The sequence below is a fragment of the Macaca thibetana genome, chromosome 4, assembly GCF_024542745.1.
Source record: "Macaca thibetana thibetana isolate TM-01 chromosome 4, ASM2454274v1, whole genome shotgun sequence".
Classification (NCBI taxonomy): domain Eukaryota; kingdom Metazoa; phylum Chordata; class Mammalia; order Primates; family Cercopithecidae; genus Macaca; species Macaca thibetana.
Window position 1 is genome coordinate 31,187,202 of NC_065581.1, and position 17,514 is coordinate 31,204,715.

The 17,514-nt window shown below is 48.8% G+C and overlaps 1 long non-coding RNA gene across 1 annotated transcript; it reads left to right on the forward strand.

Annotated features, from left to right (window-relative positions):
• Positions 1-7,878: 7,878 nt before the first annotated feature.
• LOC126953198 (uncharacterized) lies at positions 7,879-15,990 on the forward strand. The gene is made up of 2 exons (XR_007725151.1): positions 7,879-8,967; positions 14,489-15,990. It is a non-coding gene; the product is annotated as an uncharacterized LOC126953198 (long non-coding RNA).
• The last annotated feature ends 1,524 nt before the right edge of the window (positions 15,991-17,514 follow it).

A 17,514-nucleotide genomic window follows, 5' to 3' on the forward strand; every position in this document is an offset into this window, starting at 1 on the left:
TGTTTTTTTGTTTTTTTGTTTTTTTTGAGACGGAGTCTCCCTTTGTCACCCAGGCTGGAGTGCAGTGGCACCATCTCGGCTCACTGCAAGCTCCGCCTCCTGGGTTCACGCCATTCTCCTGCCTCAGCCTCCGAGTAGCTGGGACTACAGGCACGCACCACCACGCCCGGCTAATTTTTGTATTTTTAGTAGAGACGGGGTTTCACCGTGTTAGCCAGGATGGTCTCGATCTCCTGACCTCGTGATCCGTCCTCCTCGGACTCCCAAAGTGCTGGGATTACAAGCGTGAGCCACTGCGCCCCGCAGTAATTTACTTCTATAACAAACCTGCTCACTTAAAAGCTTTTTGGCCGGGGCAGTGGCTCACACCTGTAATCCCAGCACTTTGGGAGGCCGAGGTGGGCGGATCACCTGAGGTCAGGAATTAGAGACCAGCCTGGCCAACATGGTGAAACCCCAACTCTACTAAAAATACAAATATTAGCCGGGCATGGTGGCACGCATCTGTAGTCCCAGCTACTTGGGAGGCTGAGGCAAGGGAATGACTTGAACCTGGGAGGGGGAGGTTGCAGTGAGCCAAGATTGCGCCACTGCACTCCAGCCTGGGTGGCAGAGCAAGACAATGTCTAAAAAAAAAAAAGCAAAAAGTTTTAAAAAGAAAATAGTGGAAAGGTAGAGACTCTAGAAGAGGGAGAAGGCCTAAGGCAATTTCTCTTCCTCTCTTCCCCACCATTCTTTCAGCACTGTGGGGAGAGGGAGAGTATGGGGTGCAGGGTAGATGAGAGTAGACAATTGTGATTATTTGAGGAGGGTTTTTGGGTTAGGGAGTGAGCTGCTTACTGATGTTATTTATTTATTTTTTTTTTTGAGACAGAGTCTCACTGTGTCGCCTAGGCTGGAGTGAGATCTCGGCTCACTGCAACCTCTGCCTCCCGGGTTCAAGTGATTCTCCTGCCTCAGCCTCACAAGTAGCTAGGACTGCAGGCAGGCACCACCATGCCTGGCTAATTTTTTGTATTTTTAGTAGAGATGGGGATTTCACCATGTTGGCGCAGCTGATCTCAAACTTCTTTTTTCTTATTTTTTTTTGTTTGAGACGGAGTCTCACTCTGTCGCCCAGGCTGGAGTGCAGTGGTGTGATACTGGCTCACTGCAAGCTCCGCCTCCCGGGTTCATGCCATTCTCCTGCCTCAGCCTCCTGAGTAGCTGGGACTACAGGCGCCCACCACAACGCCCCGCTAATTTTTTTTTTTTTTTTTGGTATTTTTAGTAGAGACGGGGTTTCACCGTGTTAGCCAGGATGGTTTCAATCTCCTGACCTCGTGATCCACCCGCCTTGGCCTTCCAAAGTGCTGGGATTACAGGCATGAGCCACTGCTCCCAGTCTGCTGATCTCAAATTTCAGACCTCAGGTGATCCCCCCACCTCGGCCTCCCAGAGTGCTGGGATTACAGGCGTGAGCCCCTCGCCTGGCCAAAAAACTTTTATATTAAGTTCGGGGTACATGAGCAGGTTTGTTATAGAGGTAAATTGCCTGTCACAGGGGTTTAGTGTACAGATTTGTTAATCACCTTGTAATTCTTTCCACCATTTATTTACCTTTCTCCACAGCAGCCTATTCACTTAACAATAAACTGAGTGCCCATTATGTGCCAAGAACTGGAGATAAGGATATGAGTAAGGAATCTTACTTATCTCCAGTTTTTGTAGCATATACTCATTCTGTTTCTCTTTCCTTCGTCCTAGTTTGAGTGCCCAGCAGGTGTTTCAAGTCACTGATTGTATATCCACTCTGTGAAAGTTGTTTGTGCAGCCTGCATACCTACCTTCCTTTGGAACTTTGGTATTCTTTTTTTTTTTTTTTTTTTTTTTTTTGAGACAGAGTCTTGCTCTGTCGCCCAGGCTACAGTTCAGTGGTGTGATCTCGGCTCACTGCAACCTCTGCCTCCCGCGATTCTTCTGCCTCAGCCTCCCGAGCATCTGGGATTACAGGCGCCTGCCACCGTGCCTGGCTAATTTTTATATTTTCAGTAGAAATGGGGTTTCACCATCTTGGCCAGGCTGGTCTCGAACTCCTGACCTCATGATCCACCCACTTTGGCCTCCCAAAGTGTTGGGATTACAGGCGTGAGCCACCATGCCGGGCCATGAACTTCAGTATTCTATAGATAGTATTTGATAGATCCAAAGGGAGTAGATTAGGGGTCCAGAGAGTGTCCCGAAGCTTAAAAGAAAAATGATTTGGCTGGGTGTGGTGGCAGGCACCAGGCGTGGTGGTGCGTGCCTGTAGTCCCAGCTACTGGGGAGGCTGAGACGGGAGAATCCTTTGAGCAGTGAGCTATGATCATGCCACTGCATTCCAGTCTGGGCAAGAGAGCGAGGCCCTGTCTCCATCAAAAAAAAAAGAAGATACATAAACTGAGAAATCCATTGTGTTCTAATTTACTTAACCAGCCCCTTATTAATGAATTTGAATGTTTGCTTGTTTCATTTTTGCCTTTACAATGTTGTGACAGATGTCTTCATACATTATCTTGCCTCTAATTATTGCTCTCTCTCTCTCTCTTTTTTTTTTTCCCTGAGACAGAATCTCACTCTGTTGCCCAGGCTTGACTTGGCTGACTGCACCCTTCACCTCCTGAGGGGTGCGCCACTATGCCCTGCTAATTTTTTTTTTTTTTTTTCGAGACAGAGTTTTGCTCTGTCGCCCAGGCTAGACTGCAGTGGTGTGATTTCGGCTCACTGCAACCTCCACCTCTAAGGTTCAAGTGATTCTCCTGCCTCAGCCTCCCCAGGAGCTGGGACTACAGGCACATGCTACTATGCCTGGCTAATTTTTTATATTTTTAGTAGAGATGGAGTTTTACTGTGTTAGCCAGGATGGTCTCGATCTCCTGACCTCGTAGTCCACCTGCCTCAGCCTCCCAAAATACTGGGAATACAGGCGTGAGTCACCACACCTGGCCAATTTTTTGTATTTTTTGTAAAGATGAGGTTGCACCATGTTAGCCAGGCTGGTCTTAAACTCCTGACCTCAGGTGATCCTCCCACCTTGGCCTCCTAAAGTGCTGAGATTACAGGTGTGAGCCACTACGCCTGGCCCAATTATCTTACTTATTATTATTATTTTTTTGGGGATGGAGTTTTGCTCTTGTTGCCCAGGCTGAAGTGCAATGGTGCAATCTCGGCTCACTGCAACCTCCGCCTCCCTGGTTCAAGTGATTCTCCTGCCTCAGCCTCCTGAGTAGCTGGGATTACAAGCCCCCACTACCACCCTTGGCTAATTTTGTGTTTTTAGCAGAGACAGGGTTTCTCCATGTGGGCCAGGCTGGTCTCAAACTCCTGACCTCAGGTAATCTGCCTGTCTCGGTCTCCCAAAGTGCTGGGATTACAGGTGTGAGCAACCACACCCGGCTACTTTTTATGATTAATATTAAAATATTTTTATTTAATTATTTATTTTCTTTATTATTGTCATTTTTACTTTAAGTCTCAGGATACATGTGCAGAATGTGCAGGTTTGTTACATAGGTATACATGTGCCATGGTGATTTGCTACACCTATCAACCTGCCATCTAGGTTTTAAGCCCCACGTGCATTAGGTATTTGTCCTAATGCTCTCCCTCCCTTTTTCCCCGACCCTATTTTATTTTTTTGAGACAGAGTCTCTCTCTATTGCCCAGGCTGGAGCGCAATGGTGCGATCTCAGCTCACTGCAACTTCCACCTTCCAGGGTCAAGCGATTCTCCTCCCTCAGCCTCTGGTGTAGCTGGGATTATAGGTGCCTGCCACCATGCCTGGCTAATTTTTGTATTCGTTGGCCAGGCTGGTCTCGAACTCCTGACCTTGTAATCCACATGCCTCGGCCTCCCAAAGTGCTGGGATTACAGGCCTAAGCCACCACACCTGACCAAGACAGAGACTTTTAACCTTTTGAACCTTTGAATTTTGAACCAAGTGAAAACATAAAATAAAAGGTAATTCCAAGGAGAAAAAAACAAAACAAAAAAAACTCATAGTGAAAACTTAAGGAAGAAAAACTCACCCTCATAGAATTCTCTTACCTTCATTAAGAGAAAACAAAAGTTGTCTAAAAATTATATCAATCTTTTTTTTTTTTTTTTTGAGATGCAGTCTTGCTCTGTTGCCCAGGCTGGAGTGCAGTGGTGCGATCTCAGCTCACCTGCAACCTCTGCCTTAAGGGCTTAAGCGATTATCCTGCCTCAGCTTCCTGAGTAGCTGGGACTATAGTTGCGTGCCACGATGCCCAGCTAATTTTTGTATTTCTAGTAGATATGGGGTTGCACCATGTTGACCAGGCTGGTCTTGAACTGACCTCAAGTGATCCACCTTGGTCCACCCTGGACCTCCCAAATTTCTGGCATTACAGGCGTGAGCCACTGCTCCCAGCCAAAGCCCAACCTTTACAAGGGATTCTTTTTTTTTTTTTTTTTTTTTTCCAGATGGAGTTTTGCTCTTGTTGCCCAGGCTGGAGTGCAATGATGCAATCTCTGCTCACTGCAGCCTCCGCCTCCCAGGTTCAAGCGATTCTCCTGCCTCAGCCTCCCCAGTAGCTGAGATTATTGGCACATGCCACCACACCCAGCTAATTTTTAGTAGAGATGGGGTTTCACCATGTTGGCCAGGCTGGTCTCAAACTCCTGACCTCAGATGATCCACCCTCCTCGGCCTCCCAAAGTGCTGTGATTGCAGGTGTCAGCCACCACGCCTGGCCTTTACACGGGATTCTAATGATCTAATGCGACAGTTGTGGCTTTAGTGAGCTCAGGATGCCCTCTGGTGTCCATGTGGGCTCAAGGATGTGATATTTTGAAAAACACTTGTAATTCGGGGGGACACGTAATTGAAGCCATTTGCCAACTTTTCAAGATTCTCATTCGTTTTTATTTTGTTTTGTTTTGTTTTTGGAGACAGAGTCTCACTGTGTTGCCCTGGCTGGAGTGCAGTGGTGCGATCTTGACTCACCTCCGCCTCCCTGGTTCAAGCAATTCTCTGCCTCAGCCTCTAGAGTAGCTGGGACTACAGGTGCATGCCACCATGCCCGACCAGTTTTTGTATTTTTTGTAGAGGCGGGGTTTTACCATGTTGGCCAAGGTGGTCTGGAACTCCTGGCCTCAAGTGATTCATCAGCCTTCGTCTCCCAAAGTGCTGGGATTACAGGCATGAGCCACCACGCCCGGCCTTTTTATTTTATTTTATTTTTTTTGAAACAGAGTGTCACTCTTTTGCCCAGGCTGGAGTGTTGGTGGCCTGATTTCTGCTCACTGTAACCTCCACCTCCCTGGCTCAAGCGATTCTCCCACCTCAGCCTCCCAAGTGGCTGGGATTACAGGCGTGAGCCACCAAAGATTCTCATTCTTAGCCCATTCTGTTATCCCTTGTGAGTTTGCTAATAGTTGTCATACTAGGTCACCTTGTATTTGGATCAGAAGGTACACAAGGAGATCCGAGGGTCTCCTCTGCCTCATAGTGCTCTCCCAGTCCTCTTCTGATATTAGAGATCAAACCAGGTTGCCTTAGGTCAGTGGTTCTCAAAATGTAGTTCTGGGACAAACAGCACTGGCATCACCTGGAAACTTGTTAGAAATGCAGTTCTCAGCCAGGCGCAGTGGCTCATGCCTGTAATCCCAGCACTTTGGGAGGCCAAGGTGGGTGTATCACCTGAGGTCAGGAATTTGAGACCAGCCTGGCCAACATGGTGAAACACCGTCTCTACTAAAAATACAAAAAGTTAGCTGGGCGTGGTTGCAAGCACCTGTAATCCCAGCTACTTGGGAGGCTGAGGCAGGAGCATCGCTTGAACCCAGGAGGTGGAGGTTGCAGGGAGCCGAGATTGCGTTATTGCACTCCAGCCTGGGGGACAACAGCGAGACTTAACCTCAAAAACAAAACCAAAAACAAACAAAAAAAGAAATGCAATTCTCTGGCCTTGCCCACACATACTATATCAGAAACTGCAGTTTGACCTCCCCCTACCCCTGGAGAATTCTGCTTTTCAAATCAGGCCTTCCTCTTTTTCTGTGTCTCTGTCTTAAGTCTCAATATTGAGTAGCTGTGATTTTGGAATAGTCAGATGTGGGACACCCTTTCTTGCCAGGAAGCACCGGCTCCTCAGTCAGCTGAGTCTGATTCTTGGCCTGGCCCAGGGAAAGAAATTCACATCCTGGATTCTCAGCAATGCTCTCTTGTCCCAGCTGCCTGTTGGGCTCCTACTTATACCTCAAAACATAGCTTGAACATTGTCTCTCTTGTGAACGTTCTGTGACTCCTAGGTCAGAGATGATGGTCTACTTGTGAGTTTGCAAAGTATGTGTACACGTCCTGCCAACCATTAGTGTTACAGTTTCCTTACTGATCTCTGCCTGAGCAAGACTGGGACAACCCTGAGTGCAAGGGGGGTTTGGTTCCTCTCACCTCAGCCCCAGCTCCTTCAACACAATGCCTGGCACACAGTAGGTATTTGATAAATATTTACTCAATGAAGGAACTGCCTGCAATGGCCTGGTGGACAGGAAAGTGGAATGAAAACAGTCCAAAAGTGGCTGGAAAAAGATTTTCTAAATCCTGGTGCTGGGCACAGGGCCCCCTGAAGTTTGCTTTTGGAACCTTCCTATCTGTCTTGTTCTCCTCTCACCAGGCACATCCCTGCCCTCCAGAGCCCACCCAGTCACACACTACCTTTCAGGACTACCATCCACATCGGGCAGATGCAAACCCACGATGACTTCCCGCCATGGCTCCCAGTGCTCAGCTGCAACTCTGAGGCCCATTTCAGTGGGAGTCAGGAGCTTATCCAATGGAGGTGTCACTAGGAGTGACAATGGCTGGCTTTAAGGTTAGGGAAGTAGTGTTTACATTTCAAAAGATAAGACTGCTCCACAAGGAATGTACAGTTTTGATATGTGCAGGGCTCAGGTCTTCAGAGGATAAATGAGGTCGATAGCTCCAGGAGTACTGGGACCTGCGCTCATTGGCTGACTGTTCCGCCCACCTGTCACCCACAGCCTAGGCAGTGAATGGGCTCTCACCTCGGTCTCTTCTCTGCACGCCCTGGATGTGGATGACCTGAGTGTGAACTCGCCTGGGCTCTGACCCTGGGTGCTCTTCCTGATGTTGTAGAGCCTCTGTGGGTGTGATGCATGCATAGGGGAGCTTCACAGGAGGCTGTGTGCCCTTTAAGTCTAAAGACCTACATTTTTTGGTAATCTATGTCAGGTGTTCATATCTCAGGGACTCAGATGCCCAAACTGTGAAAATGAAACAATCCATCCCATTTCTCAGGTGTGGTGAGATTAATTTTATATGACAATCAGTAATCGGTACATTGATCGTATTCTCAGTGTTGCCTTTATCACTGGGCCAATGCCTAAAACCCAAGGATGGGATAGGCCTTGTGGAGGAAGAGCTCCTTTCCTCCTTCTAAAGGCGCCATCAACAGGAATTTCCTTCAGGATAAGTTGGAAAAGAGCATTTGGGCTTTTTAATTAACATTTTAAATGTTTTTAAAATTCACAATAGATATTTTACCCTAAAATAAAGTAAAACTTGCTTAATTACAGAAAATGTGAAAAGTATATAAAAGCAGGGTCTCTCTCTGTTGCCCAAACTGGAGTGCAGTGGTGTGATCATGGCTCACTGCAACATCAAAATGCTGGTCTTACACGATCCTCCTGCCTCGCCTCCGAAAGCGCTAGTTTTACAGGTATGAACCATAGCGCCGGCTCTTTCTGCCTTTCTTCAACACGTCCTCCCAGCCTTCCCTCCTTTCTCCACTCTCTGCATTTGATGCCCAGTGTATTCCAACCTCGAGGCCAACACAGGTGACCGCGTCCGCCTAGGGCAGGTGAGGGAAGGGACGCGAGGCGGCGCTGTCACCGCACTCTGTAAGCCGCAGCGCTCTGGGCCCCGCTGATCTTGTATCATTTCAGTGAACGTCACGCCAGATTTTTTTTTTTTTTTTTTTTTTTTTTTTTTTTTTTGAGACGGAATCTCGCTGTTGGCCAGGCTGGAGTGCAGTGGCGCGATCTCAGTTCACTGCAACCTCCGCCTCCCGGGTTCAAGCGATTCTCGTGCCTCAGCTTCCAGAGTAGCTGGGAATACAGTTGCCTACCACCACGCCAGGCTAATTTTTGTATTTTTAGTAGAGAAGGGGCTCCACCATGTTGGCCAAGCTTGTCTCGAACTCCTGACCTCAATTGATCCGCCCGCCATGGCATCCCAAAGTGCTGGGATTACAGGTGTGACCCACCGCGCTCGGCTGTCATTGCAGACTCTGATGGGGACCACACTCGGGTTATAAATTAGGATCCTCACTGAAAGGGTAGGACCATGGGGGGCTTTTTCTTGGCCCCTTGGTTGTGGGTTTTCTTCTGGGCGGCGGAGCCCGTTTCCACCAGAACTGCTCAGAGGCGGCCTCTGCCTTCCTGGGGTGACGCAGCAGCGGGAAGCTTTTGCGGATCCTAGAATCCGTGGGCGGCCTATGGGAGGGGCTGAGGCGCATTTCCCTACTCACCCGGCCCCGAATCCACCGCAGTGCTGTTTCAAGCGAGTCAGATTCCAGATCGCGCTCCAGCCCGGACTCGGAATTCCTGCCCCGCGGGTCTGCATTTTCACAGCGGCAGGTGTGAGTGACCCGCAGCTGGAGACTAGAAGCCTAAAGGCAGCTCCGCCCTCCCCAGCCCACAGCGCCGTTATTCCGTTTCTATATCAGTAAACACTTGTCATTTTTCCTTAGCCCGGGGCGGGGTGACCGGTGATCCCAGTCCTCGCAGTGAACTCCGGGCAGCAGAATTCAAAACGCTTGCGGCCGCCGAGCGCAGCCCCGCCCTGGTTTATGTAAATGACCGCACTGGGCCGTTTCTTTCTTTTCGGGACCCAGCAGTGGCGCCTAAAGTCTGCAAGGAGGAAGTCACCTCTATGCTCGTGAGTCCAGGAATCTAAGGCGAGTGCTGAGGAAGAAAACGTAGTTGATGGGGCGGAGCAGAAAGGGTGGGGTGGAGGGGAGGGCTTTGGGCAGAAGACCTCGGAGGCTTGGAGGGGGAGGGGCACCCAGGCTTGGACCATGGGAAGTGACTCACCCAGAGCCGAAGACCATCTCGGCTTCCCCTAACCCAGAAAGGGTGGGATTGGCTTTATTTGTGTCTGTCACCACCTCAAAGTGCCCTGGAACAAACTTTACGTATTATTATTTTGAGACAGAGTCTTGCTCTGTCACCCAGACTGGAGTGCAGTGGCGCCATCTGGGCTCACTGCAACCTTCGCCTCTCGGGTTCAAGCAGTTCTCCCTGCCTCAGCCTCCTGAGTAGTTGCGATTACAGGCGCCCACCACCACGCCCGGCTAACTTTTGTATTTTTAGCAGAGATGATGTTTCGCCATGTTGTTCAGTCTGGTCTGGAACTTCTGATGTCAGGTCATCCGCCCACCTCAGGCTCCCAAAGTGCTGGGATTACAGGCGTGAGGCACTGGGCTCTGCCAATTTATTTACTTATTTAGAGACGGAGTCTTGCTCTGTCTCCCAGACTGGAGTGCAGTGGCGCAAATCTTGCCTCACTCACTGCAACCTCCACCTCCCAAGTTCAAGCGATTCTCTTGCCTCAGCCTCTTGAGTAGCTGGGACTACAGGCGCGTGCCACCACGCCTGGCTAATTTTTTTGTATTTTTAGTAGCAACGGGGTTTCACCATGTTGGCCAGGCTGGTCTCGAACTCCCGACCTTGTGATCTGCCTGCCTCGGCCTCCCAAAGTGTTGGGATTACAGGTGTGAGCCACCACGCCCGGCCCCAGTTTATTTATTTTTAAATAGAGATGGAGATCTCCTTATGTTGACCAGACTGGTCTTGAACTTCTGACCTCAAGCAATCCTTCCATCTCAGCCTCCTAAAGTGCTGGGATTACAGGTCTGAGCCACTGTGCCTGGCCTGTTATTTGCTATTATTATCGTTATTTTGAAGTATTAAAAGTTTTTTGGGGGTAAGCTGAATGAGAGTTCACTGGAGATGGCACCCAGAGGAAGTCCTGCAGGTGGGGGTAGACACTGTGGAGGGAAGGATTTGGGAACTGGTGTCATGAGAGCTGGGTCCATCTCCTTCTGCCTGTCACTACCTTTGTGACTGGGTCCATCTCCCACTGCCTCTCACTACCTTTGTGACCTTTATTTATTTATTATTATTATTATTTATTATTATTATTTTGAGACTGAGTCTCGCTCTGCTGCCCAGGCTGGAGTGCAGTGGCGCAATCTCGGCTCACTGCAACCTCCGCCTCCCTGGTTCAAGGGATTCTCCTGCCTCAGCCTCCTGAGTAACTGGGATTACAGGTGCACACCACCATGCTCAGTTAATTTTTGTATTTTTAGTAGGGACAGGGTTTCACCATGTTGGCCAGGCTGGTCTCAAACTCCTGACTTCAGGTGATCCACCCGCCTCGGCCTCCCAAAGTCCTGGGATTACAGGTGTGAGCCACCGTGCCCGGCCAGGAAATATCTCTTACAGAAATAAAGGCAGTTGGCCGGGTGTGGTGACTCACCTGTAATCTTAGAACTTTGGGAGGGTGAGGCAGGCATATCATTTGAGCCCAGGAGTTCAAGACCAGCCTGGGCAAAATGGTGAAGCCCTTTCTCCACCAGAAATACAAAAAATTAGCCAGGTGGGGTGGCTCATGCCTGTAGTCCGAGCTCCTCCGGAGGCTGAGGTGGGAGGATCATCTGAGCCTGGGGAGGTCAAGGCTGCAATGAGCCATGATTGATCTACAACTGCCCTCCAGCCTGGGCCACAAAGCAAGACCCTGTGTCAAAAAAAAAAAAAAAAAAAAAAAAGATTTTTCACCTTGGATTCCTGGGTCAGGGGATGATGGGTATTTTCATTCATAGTCTCAGATTACTTTCACAAACAATGGAAACAGTTTCCAGGCTCCTCTGCTTCTCACCTCCAAAATGCCTTTTTTCCTGTATCATTATCAGTCCTAAATGTTCTGGCTAATCAATTGAGCCACTGTTTATAGATTTGCAGGCCATTGGGATTTACCATTACTCTTTTTAATGAGGCTGAAATGTGAAGTTTATCTCAACCGCAAGTTTATTCAGCAAGGGTCAGTGGTTTCACTTAACAGTCTGGCTCTGAGGCTGGCTGTGGCCCTGTTATCCATGGTGAGCACCGCGGGAATGCAGGCAAGGGCTGTGAGAGGCTTGGACGAAGGCTCCACCCAGGAGAGATCTGGGTGGGCATTGGTGACCAGTAGAACCTAGGTGTCCTGGGCCAGTGCCCTTGGGGACTAGTCTTCTTCACCCCAGGCATCTTCTTTGTTCTGGAATGAGCCTGCCCATCCCTCAGGAAGACTGAAAGGAATTTGGTCAGAATAATATTACTGACTTTTGTCCAGGCTTGAATTTATCCATAGAGTTCTGAGACCTGTCATATCCTCTGAGTGAGCTCTGTCCAGGTCCCCTTCCCTGAATTACTCCTGTCCTCTCCTCACTGACTGGGATGACACCTAATTTTACAACCTGCTCTAGCATCTTTGCTCCCACCGTGACAGTAAACTCCTTGAGACTGCTGGCATCTTGGGAGGTGATTAGATTCAGAAGAGGTTGAGAGATTGGGGCCCCTATGATGGGATTAGTGTGTCCTTTTAAGAAGAGGAAGAGACTGGAGCTCCCAATCTCTTCACCACCTAAGGATATGGCAAGAAGGCAGCTGACTGCCAGGCGGGAAGAGGGCCCTCACCAGGAACTGAAACTGCTGGTTCCCTAACCTCAGACTTCCAGGGTCCAGAATTGTGAGAAACAAATGTCTGTTGTTTAACCAATCCATCGGTGGTATTTTGTTATGGCACCACAAGCTGACTAAACAAGCACCAAAACCAAACCAGTAACTGCCCCTTTCCGGTCTCGGACCCAGTATTAAGAAATTCTAGTCACAGCGTTTATTCATCCATTTAACAAATATTTAGTAAGTGCTTCTGTGCCAGGCATTTTTCTAGGCCTGGTGATCATTTAATGAAAAGAGACTGACACCTACTCCCTGATGCTTACAATCTGAAAGACAGACAATAAAGAAAAATATAATAACAGTAGTGGATTATATGGATGTGTTTCAGCAATTTATTGCTGGGTAACAAATGATCTTAAGACATAAAAACGCCGGGCGCGGTGGCTCAAGCCTGTAATCCCAGCACTTTGGGAGGCCGAGACGGGCGGATCACTAGGTCAGGAGATCGAGACCATCCTGGCTAACACGGTGAAACCCCGTCTCTACTAAAAAAAAAATACAAAAAACTAGCCGGGCGAGGTGGCGGGCGCCTGTAGTCCCAGCTACTCAGGAGGCTGAGACAGGAGAATGGCCCGAACCCGGGAGGCGGAGCTTGCAGTGAGCTGAGATCCGGCCACAGCACTCCAGCCTGGGCGACAGAGCGAGACTCCGTCTCAAAAAAAAAAAAAAAAAAAAAAAAAAAAAAAAAAAAAAAGACATAAAAACGCCAGGCATGGTGGCTTATGCCTGTAATCCCAGCACTTTGGGAGGCCGAGGTGGGCAGATCACGAGGTCAGGAGTTCGAGACCAGCCTGGCCAGCATGGTGAAACCCCGTTTCTACTAAAAATACAAAAATTAGCCAGGCGTGGTGGTGGGCGCCTGTAATCCCAGCTCCTTGGGAGGCTGAGGCAGGAGAATCACTTGAAACCAGAATGCAGAGGTTGCAGTGAGCCAAGATCATGCCATTGTACTGCAGCCTGGGTGACAGAATGAGACTCCATCTCAAAAAAAAAAAAAAAAAATTGTTTGTGTATATATATAAATATATAAACAACCTTTATATTATCTCTCATTCTGTGGGCTGATTGGGCTCAGCTGGGCAGCTCTTCTGCTCCATGTAACAGAGGCTGGGGCTGCCATCATCTGGAACCCAGCTGGTCCAACACATTCAAGAGGCTCCTGCACAGGGCTGCAGTTGGTGCTGGCTGTTGACTGGGAACTCACTGGGGCTGTGAACCGGGTGACTTGGATTCTCATCCACCTATTCCTTCATGTGCCCTGGCTGCTTCTGGCTCCACATCTGGGGTCCGGGTATTTCAAGTGGCCAAGTTAGAACCACAAGGCATCTTATGCTGGAACCTCAGAAGTCAGGCAACATCACGTTCCTCATGTTCTAGTCACCAAAGCAAGTCCCAAATCCAAAAAGAAGGGGATTAGGATCAGCTCTTGATAGGGGATGGCAGGGTCACATTGCTAAAGAGCATGTGGGATGGGAGATATTGTTGAGGCCATCTTTGGAAAAGGACTTTTATAGTTACAAAGTGATATGTGATAAAAAGAAAAAATAGGCCAGGTGCGGTGGCTCACACCTGTAACCCCAGCACTTTGGGAGACCGAGGCAGGTGGATCATGAGGTCAAGAGATCAAGACCATCCTGGCCAACATGGTGAAACTCCGTCTCTACTAAAAATAGAAAAATTAGCTGGGTGTCGACCAGGTGCAGTGGCTTACACCTGTAATCCCAGCACTTTGGGAGGCCAAGGTGGGCGGATCATGAGGTCAGCAGATCGAGACCATCCTGACTAACACAGTGAAACCCTGCCTCTACTAAAAATACAAAAAATTAGCTGGGCGTGGTGGCGGGCGCTTGTAGTCCCAGCTACTCGGGAGGCTGAGGCAGGAGAATGGTATGAACCCGGGAGGCAGAGCTTGCAGTGAGCCGAGATCGCGCCACTGCACTCTAGCCTGGGCGACAGAACAAGACTCCGTCTCAAAAAAAAAAAAAAAAAAAAAAAAATTAACTGGGCATGGCGGCGCGCACTTGTAGTCCCAGCTGCTCGGGAGGCTGAGGCAGGAGAATCGCTTGAACCCAGGAAGCAGAGGTTGCAGTGAGCCGAGATAGTGCCACTGCACTCCAGCCTGGCCACCGAGCAAGACTTGGTCTCAAAAAAAAAAAAAAAAAAAAAAATACAAAGTTGAAAGTTGACAATCAATGCAAGGTAATACAGGTGGCATTTTAAGTAGGGTGGTCACGGTGGGCCTCATGAAGGTGCCATTTGAACAGACTTGAAGAGGAGAGAAACTGAGCCATGCAGATATGTGCAAAGGAAGAACCTTCCAGAATCACCCTCATGTACCCCGATGCTCTGTACATAACCAGCGCTCTGCACTGAGGCAGACCCTAAAGCTGCAGTGGGAATGGAGGTAGATACACTTATGGAAAGAAAGACTTCTTCAAAGAATGGTGGCGACCCAGGTCTCCCCTTCTGCTGTGGCTCTTAGAGGACCTGGAGTTGGAGAGGGGAAGTCACTGGCATGTGGAGGAAGACCAAAGTGTGTCCCACCTTCACTCCACCTCTCTGCTCTCTCTCTCCTATATTGAGTGCCTCCCTCCCAGAGTTGTGGTCACTGATAAGGAGGACCCTGAGGGCAACCACACCTTGCCATGCAGAGCACCTGGCTTCTCACCTGCCAACCTCACTCTGACCTGGCTGCAGGAAGGGAAGGAGCCAACTCTGGACTCAAGATTCAAGGGGACCAGACCCAGAGAGATGAGACATACCAGGGCTGGGCAGCTGTGGGGGTCCTTCCAGAGAGGAGCTGAGATACACCTACCTGGAGGGGCCCCAGGGCCTGGAGGGGCTCCTCAGTGTGACTGGGTGAGGTGTTTTCAGAGGACCAGGGTTGAGGGTGGGGGCATCTCATCCAGACCCTGACCCCCTCTCTGCCCCAGGACCCAAGGCCCCCTTCCTCCCTCCTCAATGGAGATGCTGGGGATGTCCTTAGTCACCCTCTGAGTACTCACACATCACCCCTTATTTGGAAGTTTTTCTTGTTCTAACCTCCTTCCTTCCTGCTGCACCTTCTGCCTCAGCCCCAGGCTCTGGCCTCTGTCTCTCCTCTTCTACCCTCTAGCCGGTAATGACTGATTTCCCACTGAGGAGCCAGCTCTAGGTGAGAGTCTGGGCTCTCGGTGAGGTTGGGAGAAGGAAAAGGCTTATGGGCCAGGGGATGGGAGGGAGAATGGGCACAGCCAGAGCAGAAGTGAAAGGGTTGGAGGAGGCGATAAAGACAGATGTTTCCATATCACCATTTTTCTTTCATGGTCCAAGGGAGCTGTCCTTCCTCCAGGCCCAGGGAAGTGAAAAAAGAAGCAGGAACAGTGAAATACGCCACAGGAAAGAAAAATCTTAGTGATCCCTCCTGCTGTCTCTCTCCTTTTGTCTATTCTGGCAGATTTTGTAAGTGAAATTTGTTACCAAGATGTGAAAATCTTATTATAAGAAAGTCTCTAAATATTTGAGAATAAAATGATCAATGTCTCAGCTCTGCAGACTGAAAAAACAGAATCTTTACAAAATAAAATCATGTTTGGAAAACTCCTCCTCTGAGGGATATCAAAGGCTGCACTGAATAAGCTCTAAGGAGGTGCTGAAATGACAGCCATTTATTTGCCTGTGTAAGCTCAGGCAGGTGTTGGAATTGAGGAAGGATAGGTAATGAAAAAAGTAACCATGTGCTTGGGGCACAGTGATGGTGATGACCACAGAATCAACACAATAAGCTGTAGCATTTGCATCGTAGTCCAGTTCATTCAAGCAAAGCTATCTCCAATAGGGAATTTACCCTGTACAGAACATGTGCATTTTGATTTCACCTTTTCTAACTGACCCTTTGCTCATGACAATAGTGAAAAAATACAGCCCTGGGTGGAGATTTAAGATGCTAACGAGTCATGAGATGTATGAACATGCATGTACAGCTACTGCACATGTGCACCCAGAAGACCACCCAGAACATGCTTACTAGTAACCCTCTTCCCACCCACCTCCTATGAATAATCATGTAAGACTCCCATAAAGGGAGTTTATCCAGCAGTAATCAATGCTGTCTCATCCATAGGAACAGCCTGCCCTGAATCCTCTCTCTCAGGGTATACAGTTTATTTTGCACTTAACTTTCAAAATAGTATTTTTCCTTTGTAATAAATTGCTTTGTACTTCTCCTTTGCTGCATGTTTCTTATTTAAATTCTTTTAAATGAAGAAGTCAAGAACCACAGTATTACAACAGCCGTCAACATTTCTGGTGCCATGACTCAGACAGAGGTTTGTCTGCTTCATTGGTTTCAATTCCCCTTCACTCCTGGTGAGTCCTGTGGCAGCCCCAGACCCCTGATTGACTATCACTGCTTTCCCCAGATCTATTCTATTAAGGTTTTGGGGGAGGACCTTTTAAATCACTCACATTATTTGAGCAACTGATTGTGATTGCTTTCCATTTGGCTGCTGTTTTTGCAATGTTTACAATTACCTTATTTGGATGGAACACCCTGATATTCAGCCTTTGGACTCTTGCTGCTTCTGTTTCACCTTTTGTTTTACTGTCCCTCCCAGGACTGCACCTGATCAGTACTTATTGGCTACTGTAACTTTTTTTTTTTTTTTTTTTTTTTTTGAGACAGAGTCTCACTCTGTCACCCAGGCTGGAGTACAGTGGCTCAATCTCGGCTCACTGCAACCTCCGCCTCACGGGCTCAAGCAATTCTCCTGCCTCAGCCTCCCAAGTAGCTGGGATTACAGGCATGCGCCACCATGCCCAGCTAATTTTTGTATTTTTAGTAGAGACAGGGTTTCACCATGTTGGCCCGGCTGGTCTCGAACTCCTGACCTCGTGATCCGCCTGCCTCGGCCTCCCAAAGTGCTGGGATTACAGGCGTGAGCCACTGCACCCAGCACTTGTTTGTTAATCAACTAATCTCTTCAAAGATTTTTGTTCACCTTGAGGGACACATTAGATCTACTTTTGCCAGCAGTGCCCATCCCTCCAGCTGTGTGTGTTCCGAGACTCCTTCAGGAGACGTTCCAAGAGGCCATCCATGGTGAGTGCAGGATGTGTGGCCACATGGATGTGTCGTCATGGGGACTACAACTAGGCATTCCAAGCATGATGACTGGACATTAAAAATGGCAGATCAGTGAAATAAGGAAGGGCTTGTTGGCGAGACATCCAGGCCCTCCGGCTGGCAGCAAGAACCACTTCAGTTCAGCTTGGAGATGTCCAGCACCAGTGAGACCTAGAATGGTGCATGGCAAATGCCCATGACCTCCTAGGGCCTCAGTTTCATGGGGATTCAAGGGAACACCCTGGATTCCATCGTTATCCAGCTCAGCTCACGGGGATGCATATGACCTCCTGGATTTTGGTACATGTTTCTGTGGTTGCAGGATTCTCTCGGTACCTAGAGAGCCACCTCCTCTACTCTCACTGAAACACCTCTAGGGTATATACTAAAAATTGGAATATTTTGAAACAGTATAAGTTAAAAGATAACACCTGTAATCTCAGCACTTTGGGTAGGTGGGCAGATCACCTGGGTGGCTTTCGAACACCTGACATCTCAGCACTCTCTAGGAGGCCGGGGGTGGGCGGATCACGAGGTCATCACCTGAAACCCCATCTCTACTAAAAAATGGGCCGGGCGATTTCGAGCTACTCGGGAGGCTGAGGCAGGAGAATGGCGCCTGA